Source organism: Nanorana parkeri, unplaced genomic scaffold (assembly GCF_000935625.1).
Source record: "Nanorana parkeri isolate BGI_ZX_2015 unplaced genomic scaffold, ASM93562v1 scaffold859, whole genome shotgun sequence".
Lineage (NCBI taxonomy): Eukaryota > Metazoa > Chordata > Amphibia > Anura > Dicroglossidae > Nanorana > Nanorana parkeri.
In genome coordinates, this window is record NW_017307127.1 from 221,880 (window position 1) to 234,818 (window position 12,939).

A 12,939-nucleotide genomic window follows, 5' to 3' on the forward strand; every position below is an offset into this window, starting at 1 on the left:
TGTTGATTTGCAAGCAGACTTTGAAACAGGGCAGCAGAGCAGAATTCAGAGGTGCAAACTTTACAGATACATGGTGTGTTAAGAGTTTTCACTTTAGGGTTATCGGTTCACTGAGTGCAAGGTATTTTTCAAGAGTTTACCTAAAAGTTATGTATGTGGGATACAGCGAGGGAGAAAAAAAACTGCTAGTATAAACTGCAGGCACCTAGAGGTACCTACAGACAGTGCTGGGACAAAGTTCTCCCACTCCCCAGTAGAGTAGAGGGTGCCTACATGTCCACCATACAGTCGTGGTGGGTGTAGAAATGGCAGCTGGTTTCCGGTGGCCCAAGGGTTACCTGGATTTTGGATTTAGTCATATTAAGCATGGGGAAATAGAGCCAGGTTTTCATTAATATTATGGTAGCCAAAATGTGTTCTTCTATCTGGGAACTGAAGAATAATTAGGATTATGAAGAAATACAGTCTCACCAGAATTTGAAAATGCTTGTTCTCCTCACTGGACCCAGTGCACATCACACTTGTCCCTGTTCAAACCTTTGCAGGGGTTTAGAAATAAATGTGGTGGCTGTAGCTGCACCCAGGCTGAAGCCCAAATTATGTTCAGTCCTTTGGGGGGGTTACATCCAGCCCTGAAGCCCCCACCCCCTCTATATTCTGCCAGCCCTCCATGATCAGACTCCCTAAATCAGCAGTGTGCTATTTTGGAGGAGTGAGAATGGATTAGTATCTGTAGACTTGTTTTGTTATGAATGGCGGTGCCTGCAGAGGAGCACTGTCATTCACAAAAACACAAGCCCACAACATAAGCCAGCTACTACAATTTTCCGAGAGAGACTGGTCTGAGAGACTGGTCTAGTATCTTCTACGTTTTGTGTTCTTATAAATGATGGCGCTCCTCTGAGGTCTGTTGGTACCCCTAATATTTCCCCGAAGCCCCTAAAAGTAAAGTAAAAAATAAAAATATTTAATAAAAAATGAATTAATAAATAAAAATAAATATAAAAAAATTAAAAAGCTTATAAAAAATAAAATATTTTAAAAATTTGAAAAAATAAAAAGCATTTTTGGTATCGGTTTCGGTCTGACATTTTTTTAATTTCGGTTTCGTTTTGGTTTTCAAATTTCCATTTCGGTGCACCTCTACTTCCAGTGAAATGTGCATGTGTGGGCTGTCAGTTTTATGCAGAAAGCAGCAGATAGCCGGGGTGACACAGGTGCAGACCATGCTCCTGCCTCTGCACTGGCACATGTTAAAAACATTTTTAACAACAGAATATAACAATCAAATACACATAGAAAAGAAAAAAAAACAGTACAAAGAGCATTAAATTAGATAAATACACCAAAAACAAAACTCCCTCGAAATAAAGAAAGAAAAAGAAAGCTATAGATCTTAAATTCTTTGTAAAATCTACCATAATACAGTTCTTGATATACAGACAGACAGCTGTCTCTACACAAGTCTGCCCTGAACATAGCCTGTGAGCTTTCAGTTCATATATGAGCGGCACAGTGACGTAGCGGGAGGTAGCATTGGGGGAGTCCCTGGTTCGAATCTCGGCCAGCTCACTATATGCGAGGAGTTTGCGTGTTCTCCCTCTGCTTTCCTCCAAAGACATGCTGGTAGGTTAATTGGCTCGTGTCTAATCGTATGTATGCATGTGAGATAGGGACCTTAGATTGTAAGCTCCTCCAGGGCAGGGACTGATGTGAATGTTCATGGACAGCGCTGCGTAAATTGTTGGCGCTATATAAACACTAATAATATATCTCATTCACTTGGATCAGCTTCTTACCCAGTTAGCCGCCTTAAAGGTAGAACCACAATGAAGGCATCAATCAAACAAACTATAGTCAGAAGAATAGAAAACCCTGTTCAGCCACTTTAGGCATTGGTCACATGGTGCCAGAAAAACGTCAGAGACAGAGGTAGCCAAACTAATGGCTATCCTTCACATTAGCATTGTCACTGATACTGGAGGATTGTTGAATTACTGTCACTGCACAACAAGTATTTTTATCTCTTCTTTTCACTTTTCTTAGGAGTGAATTTTAAAATAACTCATTTGTTTTCGAGTGCAGGTCTGTTTTAAGGCAATTGCTCTGGTCATTAAAGGGAATTTGTCACTAAGATCTGTCTCAGCAGCCTCTAATAGAAACTATTCTCTGTATCCCAGGTTCCATACCAGTTCAGTGGCTGAGACATTACTCGCTGTGAGGATGAATAGACTGAAACTAATATGTAGCCCAGAAATAGAACAGCAGCTTCCATCAGAGGCTTCTGAGGCAGATACTCAAGTAGGGTACACACAGTTATAATTTTGCACAAACTAAATTGAATTTGTAACATTTGTTCGACTTTCTAATTGCTGATGGAGTCAAATTGATAAAAAAAATCATAGGTGCATGTGTCAATTATTTTTTGATCTGCATGTACGGGCGGTTGTGCGACAGGGCTGGAGAGGCTGTCACTGGTCCTGCAGAATGCGCTGCAAGGACTGCCGGGCAGCACATTCTGCTGTGTGAGGGCCATCTTCTCTTAGCCCCTCCCCCTGGCCACCAAGACGAGGAAGAGGGCCCTGCAGGAGACGGAAGGTAAGTCTGGAGTGGGAATGGGGGGGTTGGGGGAGGGGGAACCGGATTTATTTACAAAGTATTTAGTTTAAATTGTTAATTGTGACCGTTAATAATATTCCATCCGTCATTCCCTGCCATGCATGACATATTATTAACAGTCACAATTAACAATTACAAACAAATTCTTTGTAAATAAATTCTTGTTTCCTCGTTAATCCCGTCTGTACTTAAGCGCAGATACTGGGTCCGCATTCTCGACAGAACACCGGTACTAAAATTTTAAACAAGCGGCTGCCTGAGGTCCCGTGCTTGCTGTTACTCTTCCATGGTAGTTGATTTAAATGTGGATAGGACATCTCAAAAAAATATATAAGAAACAGTTATTTTAATCATAGGAGTTGACCAAAAAAGAACCTGGTTTTATAAAACGTGGGATACATGAGAAGCAATGCTAATCACAAGGCAAAATGAGGAAAATTGGAACCACAGCCAACACTTTTTAGTTTTGAATAGATTGGAGATGGACTTTTTGTAAGGTTTTTACTGCAGTCTGTTCCCCCACTTGGTGATATCAAAAGGGCCACACATTACAAGAGAAACCCTGTCTTGTTTTAACCAAAAGTAAAACTGGACATACATAGAGCAAATCTACTCCAATTCTTAATGAACTGGCCAAAATTTGCTCCATGCGTGGCCCTGTCGGCAGCCTCCCACCCGACATCTTTTAATCTGAAAATGGAAGGAGCAGGGCGGAAAATTGTTGGTTGAACAGTGACTGAAGCCAATCAGCGGCACATCAGCCTCTGATTTAGAATACAGTAGTTGATTCAAAATATAATAGCCCATCAGTGGACTTCCCCCATGGAGGAGTCTATCAAAAACATCTACCAGAGTATGGCCAGCTTTACTGGGATCATTGAAATAATAAAGATTCTTGTCTCCACTATAAGAATTAGGAGCAAATTACTACAAATTAACACTGCAAAAATGTACAAAAACAAATGAGATGAGATTAAATTTTTATAAAGTTGCTAAAGATATAACCTCCTTCTTTATATAGATATGCAAAAGGAGAATAATTTTTTGTATTTATTTTACACTGAGGATGATTTTGTCTCTTTTTACAGCATCTCCCCTCATCCTTGATGGCTGTTCTAAACGTCATGCAGTATTGAGTCTGTAACTGCAGGTGATAGCCCATCATTACAATTGAATCAGAATGGCTGAAGAGAACTGAAATGTACGATATCAAGCTTAAATGCAGTGCAGTTTTATTAGCCTCCCACAGTTCTGAGATAGAGCAGTAGTGCCTTAGCAGCTCCAGCCTTAATGCTCACCTACAGACAGACATATCAAGCTTATTCAGTAAAGCAGTGAAGAGAACAATGATGGTGAGCAATGAAAAATCATTCCTGATTGGATGCTATGGGCCACTGCACTTGGCATGACACTCTTTGTATCACTGAATAAGCCACATTGTTTTGCAAGTTCTCATCTAAGCATGCTTTTATTTCCTTTTTGCTTAAAGCTGAAGTTTAATCTGCTTATATTTTGCATTCCCTGGTTCATATATTTCCTCCTCATCAACATGCTCATAGCATTTTTAGAGTTGAATCTTTTCTTTATTAAGAAAATAGAAAAAACAAAGCAAACCATAAGAACAATTCTCATGAAAGTTCGCAACATAAGGCTTTGATCCATCAGTAGAAAATAAGATGAAACATTAATAATCGACAATCAAAACAGTACATTGCACACGGTTAAGGCTTGAGAGCAGGTAGGTAGAGCATAAGTATGTGGAAACAATATGAGGTAGAAGGAGGTGACAACCGTCAACCCGATTGTCGTACTGGCCTGCTATAGACCTATATCAAAAGGTACAAAGGTAGTATAGAGTACAGAAGAAAATATCGATGGCAAACAATTATCGCCACTGTAGGGGAAGCAAAATAAGCTAATTGTTCTATCAAAGTAGAGAGAAAAAAGAGAGAGGAGTGCAGGAGGAAAAGAACAATAGCGAGAAAGATCAGAAAAGGAGAAAGAGATAGGAGGAGCAGGAACCATACCGCACTCCTTACCGGGATTCCCACTTGATGAAGATGGGTGCTCGAAATGACTGCGGATGGCACCGCCACACATGAACAGTAGACAAATGTCACCAGCACACCATGAGTTGAAAAAGCAAAATATTTTATTGCCAATAGCTGTATCTCATTGCCAACGTATATACATATATGGTGGGAATGTTCCCTGATTCTTTCGTTCTGGCACAAAGTCTTTGCAGTTTACAATCATTTATATGGTGAGCAGTTACAGCCTTCACCTGCAATAGCCTTAATGTCCCTATTACCGGGCCCCGCGGAAAACTCAAAAAATTATCCTATTGAAACACCTCTTGGCCGCAGCCAGGCAGGTTATTCTCCTGTTCTGGAAACAGGCGGTTACACCCCCCTTTTCCTTTGGGGTCAGTCATGTTTATGACATCATGCAGATGGAGGAGTTACTAGCGGCGAATACTGATAGCTCGACTACGTTTTTGTCTCAATGGAGTGTGTGAATGCATTTTTCATCCTCACCTGATCTCCGTTCACTCATGTTACCCATTTTTGCTAAAGCCATGGGTCGCCATGGAATCGTTCCCATTTTGGTCATTGGACAACAGCTCTCCCAAGGTCTTTTCCCCTTTCGTTTCCTCCTCCTATCTCTGTAGAAAAATGTCACCAGCACACCATGAGTTGAAAAAGCAAAATATTTTATTGCCAATAGCTGTATCTCATTGGCAATAAAATATTTTGCTATTTTTTCAATAGGATAATTTTTTGAGTTTTCCGCGGGGCCTGGTAATAGGGACATTAAGGCTATTGCAGGAGAAGGCTGTAACTGCTCACCATATAAATGATTGAAAACTGCAAAGACTTTGTGCCAGAACGAAAGAATCAGGGAACATTCCCACCATATATGTATATACGTGCCACTTACCGCCTTGCACCACCAGCAAAGATCCGGAGAGTCAGGGAAAATACGATGAAGAGAAACCGGATCCTTATACCATCTGGTGAGAATCTTGTAGTTTTTCTCTTGAGCATAGGAGGAGATGGAGGATTTATGAGTGGCTGCCTTACATCTGTCTCTCTATATAGTGGCTGCATTACATCTGTCTCTCTATATGGTGGCTGCATTAGTCTCCTTTTTTCAAGCCTTTTTGAATCGGTGATCCCACTAGAAACACACTTCCTGTCCTAGGGTGACAACGATCAATCACCATGCAGTATCTAAATAGGAACAGTATTGTCAATCTAGGATAGGACTACAGAACTCCCCCCCCCCTCTATTTCATAACATAGAGAAGAAAGATTATTTCCCGATAGCAATGTTTGAGATAACACTGCAGAGTGCACAGGATACAGGACAGCACTGGATTTCTGGCAGGATTACTGGATATTTGATTGCAGTTATTGAACAGATAAGTTGATTGTTAGAATTTACATATACTTAAAATTACATCTGTGTCACACCTCTTGACTGATGTCACCGCTTCACAAGACAAGACTAGCCCTCCTCAGCCCAACAAACTTCATTTAAAAAGTCCGAGGAGCCTGGTGGAAAATTGTTGTCCGAAAAGTGACTACAGCCAATCAGGTGCAGTCACCATTCAGGTATTTAAGCCTCCGTGCTCCAGTGGCTGATTGAATAAAATAGCCAGCAGGGGAGATTCCCCCATCCATGCTATTTAGAGTTTATGGGTGAATTGAGTGTTTTTCTCTCATTCAGCCAGCTTAAGCCAAGACTTCACTTTAAGTTTATTTCCTAGTTAGAGTTTTTCTGACTGCATTCCTGTAACTCAGGTCTCCATGGCATTTTGTTTTGTGGCAAGTATAAACTTGCTAATGTTTTCTATTAATTTAAAAGTGAGTATAGTGTGCTGGAACAGACTGTGATTTGGGAGTAACATTTCAGAAACTGTTATACTGTTGTAACGTGTAAATTAAACACTGCCATTGTTTCCTAGCATTAGTAGAGTTATATGAAAGCCGTACGCTGGCCCGCATACAAGGGACATCTCTGGGTTTAAACCTAAATTTAGAATTTCTAAAGCATCTCTGGGCAAATACTGTGCCCACCTTCTATCTCCTCCACCTCCCTTGCCCCATTTATATCATAAAATTGGCTCCAACTCCTTTTCTTTACTCATCTGATGATGTGTCCTTTGTCAAGGTCTCTTTCGGGCACGGAGACTGATGTTCCTGCACTGCAATGTGTGTCCACACCACTGTAGGCGTCAAGATCCTGACAGGACATTGCTACTTGATAGCCAAATGGAAGTGTCCACATCATCCAGATGCATACGCACCTGGCACCTGGTGCGTCACTTGACTACAGATTTAGATAGGTTTTTTTTTTAACCCAATGATTAGTTGGAGGGGGGTTAAGGGTAGTGATGGGGCATTCCCTGAGATCAACTATAATTATGTCATGATTCCTCTATTCCCAGGCAGCTGTGTGCACTTGGCACATGCCCATCTCCAACCTCAGCAGTTGAAATGAGTGCCCCTGTGCAAAGCAGTGCCTGTGTAGTGGACGGGTTTATCCAGCACCAGATTTGCATCACTGGGGCCTGCAGACATACAACTATTGGTACTCAAAGCAACTCCCATTTGTGGGGATCACCTATTTTACACAGAATATTTTATTGTTTCACTGCTCCTAACCTAGCTTAGAATATTGTGACAACCTATAAATAGGCTTATATAAGATGACTGCAAGTCCAATGGTAGTTGGAAAAAGTGAGTGACCATGTTGTCTAAAGTCATGTCTATCTAATGGGTTGAGATCTGCTGGGTCTAAGGCAAATCTGGCCCCTGGCAAAGCACATATTTAAAGATTTAGACTATGCAACTTTGTTACAGGGAGAATAATACACTTCTTCTTTGACTAACTCCAGTACAGCAATTCTAACATTGTAAGACAATGGGGAAAAAGCTGGAGTTGGGCTTCCAATAATATACTATAAGGTCTGATCTCAACTTTAAAAAATATCAGTGTTATCAACTCTAAAGAGATCCTTCATATGCTTATTTGCAACATTTTTACTTACTATAAACACTTTTTTTATTTATTTATTCTTGTGATGTCCCTTTTAACTAGCTTTGGCCACTCCAGGAAGAGTCAATTCCCTAGCATGGTCACAGTGTCCCTTCCCTCCTGCCATTTTTTCAATCTTTTCCTCTCATGTGAGTGACTGTTTTGTCTGTGTTGGAACAGTTTCCTACCCCTCCCCTCACCTTTCGACATAAACCTTTCTGTACCTGCTGGGGAAATAGCACAGTGTAATACTATAGAGTGTCACCTGAGTGACAGCTCTAAATCTGTTTGGGCTGCTGACATCACATCAATGAAGATAGTGCCCAGCAGGCTTTTGGATGTCTACACAAGGGAGGCTTTCACTGGTAAAAAGCATGCATAAAATATGTTAAATGCAGATATAATCTTATAGGAAGATTGCTGTTGAAGGTCACTTTAAGGAGCATGGCATGGTCATACAAAGCAAAGTAACCACCACTGCATAGCAGACACTATCCAGTGTCACATATTACCTGTAGAGATCCACAAACCGTTGCTCTGAGTCCCATGAATATCCTTAAACACTTCTTCCTCTAACTCGTAATGTAGTCCTTGGTGCTTAAGCAAGCTATCAGTATGCCTGAGCACTGTTGCATGGAGGTGGGGGTACCAAGCTATGAAAATACCAGCATTTAGAAAAGTCTGAGATTGTGAAAACATATTTGGCGGTCTTAGGGAAGATACTAAGGAGAAGCTTTGTTAACATGACGTCAAGTCATTGTAGAGCCAAAGGAAATCACACCCTTCTAATTGCTTAGCCACCATCAGGACTCCCCAGGTGCTGGTCTAATAGGTGCGTCTCCACTATGGAATGTAGTAGTATACGAGCAGACCGCCCAATCCAGAGAATTCCAATACTTCAGACTTTATTAAAATTCACATCAAATCCAGTATAACAGTGAGTAATAGTGTATAAAGTAACAAATACCAGCACTGCACACCCCCAACCAGCTACCACCTCTCACATGTTTCACCCATAGGCTTATTCCTCGAGGTCAAGTCATTGTATTCATAATATTTTATTCGTGGCCAACAATACATAAGCAGAGGCTGCCTTTCAGTAAAAACCACATATCCCCCAAAAAATCACTAGATTCAAAGATACAGGACTTATACAATTTACAATGTTGACTTCCTATAAGACTCAAGCTTAGCCTAAGTTCCTCCCTTCTCCTTATTCTTCCCTTCTTCCCATTAGTCAGTGAGGCCGCCTATCACATTCAAGAATCAATAGGAAGGCCCAGGAGGAGAGAAGAGATAAGACCAAGCTTGACTTTTACCAGAAAAGTCCAGCTGATTGTATCTGTAGATCTACTGGCCATTTGAACATGCAGTTTTCAGGGAAGGTAAACTTTGCTTGTAAAGTTTTTCTCATATGCTTAGTTTGGATTGTTTAGTTTTATGGCAGTTTTATTATAAGGAAACTCACTGTATATGAAAAAAAGGTTCCCAGCTATGTTGGAGTGGTTATTGATCATTCCTTTTGTGCAAAACAATACTGTATATTGAGGGAGTACTCATTTTAATTTATTGTTGTACCTACCCAAAATCAATTTTTATATGATTTGTTTTTACTTGTTTGCTGTGCACTTATTCTTTTTCTGGCCTAGAAGATTATTTACACAAGCTGATCACATTAAATATACATCTAAAAAGAAACTTTAAAAGACTTCAGGTTTTTATTATAAAGTGTAGCACCGACTGCTGTTTCACTGATTGCAATTCTGCAAAGGTAACACCATGATTTGCCTAATCAAGGCCAATTTCAAAACCTTTCTGCTCAATCCTAAATATGCCATACAGATTTACCTACATGGTGGAAAATTTTAAAAATCAGTTTAATAACACTTCCTCTGCTTGTGTATGTGGACTTTCTTTGCAGGATTTGATTTGCTTGTTCGTGAAGCCCAAGGCTAATTATCTCAAGCGATGCTTAGATCAGTCATATCAGTCTTGGGAAAATGGGATTTGTATGGCTGGTTTAAAATTAAATTGAAAGATAAAATTTGAGTTTTGTTAAAAATTGATATAACACAAACTTTTACTTCTGTAAAATAGTGTTATTTAAATTACCTTTTAATATTAATCAGCAAAAAGCCATTCCAAAAAAACATCAATAGTCTACTGCTTGCCAACCAGCATGCATTTGTACACAGTGTGCAGATAGGATATCCCAGAAACTAAAACCTTCCCTCCTTCTGCAATCGGCTCACTCTCCGAGAGTTTACACGAGAACATGAGATTAAATCTCAGATAGCCAGTGCCCTGAAATGTAATATCCTGAGCAATTTCTTTAGGTATACCGCATTAGGTGCTTCATCCTTTGTGTGATACTTGTATGTTGCGTAGGAGCTAGGATTGCAGTGTCTCTTATAGCAATTCTGGAACTGATAACACCCAGTTTTGCTATTTAGCACTCATTTTGAGAAATGCCAAAGACCTGTCTTATTATCTACAGAACAGCTAAGGATCTGAACACAGTGCTAAAGAGCTTGAAATACACTGCCCGGCAAGTCGCACACTCTAAAATTTCAGTGGACCACCTTTAGCTTTGATAAGCACTGTTTTGATAAGCTTATGCAATGTCACAACATTTATTTTGCATCTAGAGTTGCATTAATTTGTTACCAAGATCTTGCAGTGATGATGGGAGAGTCGGGCCACTGCGTAAAGTCTTCTCCAGCACATCCCAAAGATTCTCATTGGGGGTTGAGGTCTGGACTCTGTGGTGACCAATCCATGTGCGAAAAATTATGTCTCACGCTCCCTTAACCACTCTTTTACAATTTGAGCCCAAATAATCCTGGCATTGTCATCTTGGAATATGCCCGTGCCTTCAGGTAAGAAAAAAAATCCATTGATGGAAAAACCTGGTCATTCAATACATTCAGCTGACCTAATTTTTTTGGGCACATAATGTTGCTAAACCTAGACCTGACCAACTGAAGCAACCCCTATAGCTCTTTCCCATTTGCTTAGTTAAATCCAGGTGGTGACTTTTTTGGCCATGCAGTGTATATTTTGTTGCATTTTTCTTAGCAAAGCTGGAGCTCAGAAGGAGAGACTGCATTTCTCCTGAAGTGTAGCTCTTCAAAGGTCAGTATAATGCTATCACATTTGGTTTTGACATTTGTCACAGTTAGCCCTGTGTTAAACAAAACCTTTCCCTGGGTTGTTTCTTATATTACAAATCCTACAAATGAACAGTTGGTTACTCATAAATACCTTTATTCAGTGGGGGTTGCTAGTTACCCAAAACCAAGCATTCCATCTTACATGAAGAATGGATCATATTGAGCACTCTGATTTTAGAATGTTGGTTATCAGTATTCTTTAAAGCCTATCCCCACTCAAAACTCTACCACTCTACTCTCACGTATTCAACAACAACAAAATAAAATACCTTCTGATTCCTTTTTTCAACTGATTGCTTTTTTAAACACACCAGGAGTGAGGATCGGTGGATCCAGCACATTAGTCTGCACCCTGCTGTCCAGTAGACCTTTCGTGGCATCATCACGCTGTGTGGCCTGAGGGGACCACATTGCGGGCCAGCCAATAGGAAGTGTCCACGTCACACAGAAAGTAACGTGAATACCTTAACAAGAACTCTCCTTCTTTTGGGTGAAGAGGATAGAAAATTCTTGGACATGACCTTGGGTTTAGGTAAGTATTTAGGGCTTTTACATTTACATTTTAAAGGCCAGAGTTCAGCTTTCATCAACATAGGCCATATTTAGTGTGAAGTAGCTGAAGTCTCCTTAACTACTGCAAGTGTTATATTTACTGACACATTTCTACACTGCCTCTTCTTTATTCATGTACTGCTTGTCTGCTTGAGAACCTATGCATACCTGACAGTTACTGAAGAAATGCATTATGGGACTTTGCTAGATTTGACTGCTTCTGCCAAGACAGAGACAATAGAGACCTGTGACAGACTATATGAGAAATACTGAAGGAACTTTGCAAATGTTCACAATCTTCCAAGTGACTATGGAAGAATAGGGGGCAATGCAAAAACTAGGCTGAAAGCAGCATTTTTGTTTGTCGCAGATGACCACAGTACATGGACAGTGTATACGCATTGCACTTCCATGCCGTTGTATTAGCATGCTGCAAGAGAGCTAGATTGTCATTTCATTACAGCAATTTGATAATGTACGAATCGTACATTTCACGATTCAACTAATCTGATTGCACATAACACAAGTCCATTTCCAGAATTATTTTATAAATGGCATTTTCAGCTTGCTACAAGGAAAACGCTGCTTAGTATTCGACAGCAAACTTGCAATATTCTGTGATCTACTGACTGGAGGCCCTCATGTAAACTGTGTCTTTTCTTGGCATGCTGCTGATTTACTGGCCAGCTGAATTAAATGTATTTGTTTTCTCTTTCATCCTGAAATCTTAAGGTCCCAGATGCCGACAGAATGAGCGGGTGAACTTTAACAGACAGCTTAACACGGCGGCCAACGCATCAAATCCATTGACAAGGAGAAGACATTTCTCTTGGCTGGATGTGATCGGACTTCTCAAAATCATTTCATCAAGGGGCCAAAAGAGTAATAGAAATGTATATTAGCTATTCCCCAGACAATAAAACAGACCTGTCAGACACACAGCAACAAAACAAACACGCCACTGACCTTGTACAGGGCTGTGTTGTTGCACAAAATACCGGCAAATACAAAGCAATAACATAGCTGTCAAACACTGAGTGTTCATGGCAAAGGAGGGCTCAGCGCTGTGACACCATAGACAGGAAAACTGCAGTTCTAAACTACTGTTCAAGGTCCACGTAATAACATCTATAAAGAAGCAGCAGAAATAGGGTGCCACAAGGAATTAAAGGGTTAGTTCACCCCAAATTCAGATTTCAGGTTTTTCTGGATGGAAGCATGTTGAAGCAGTATCGTGTTGCTTATGTCTCTTAGGAAATCTTTGTAACTGAAATCCCAAATCTGATTATCTTCTGTGGCTTTTTTAAGGGTGTCACATTCTTCCTGGTGGATGCTACGTGTATATTACACAGGGAAAGGCAAATTATTATGGAATTCGGGAGCTGTTCTATCCAGTCAAGGAGCCATCGGGATTTTGTTAGAAGCCAGTTCCATAGACAGCAGCTAGAGAAACCTCAAAAGTTTGTGTGTGTTTGTTGGAGATCCCATACCAAATCCATAAGCATTTGTGTGAATTTGCTCCCCCCGCCCCCCCTTGAATTTGCGCTTGCCT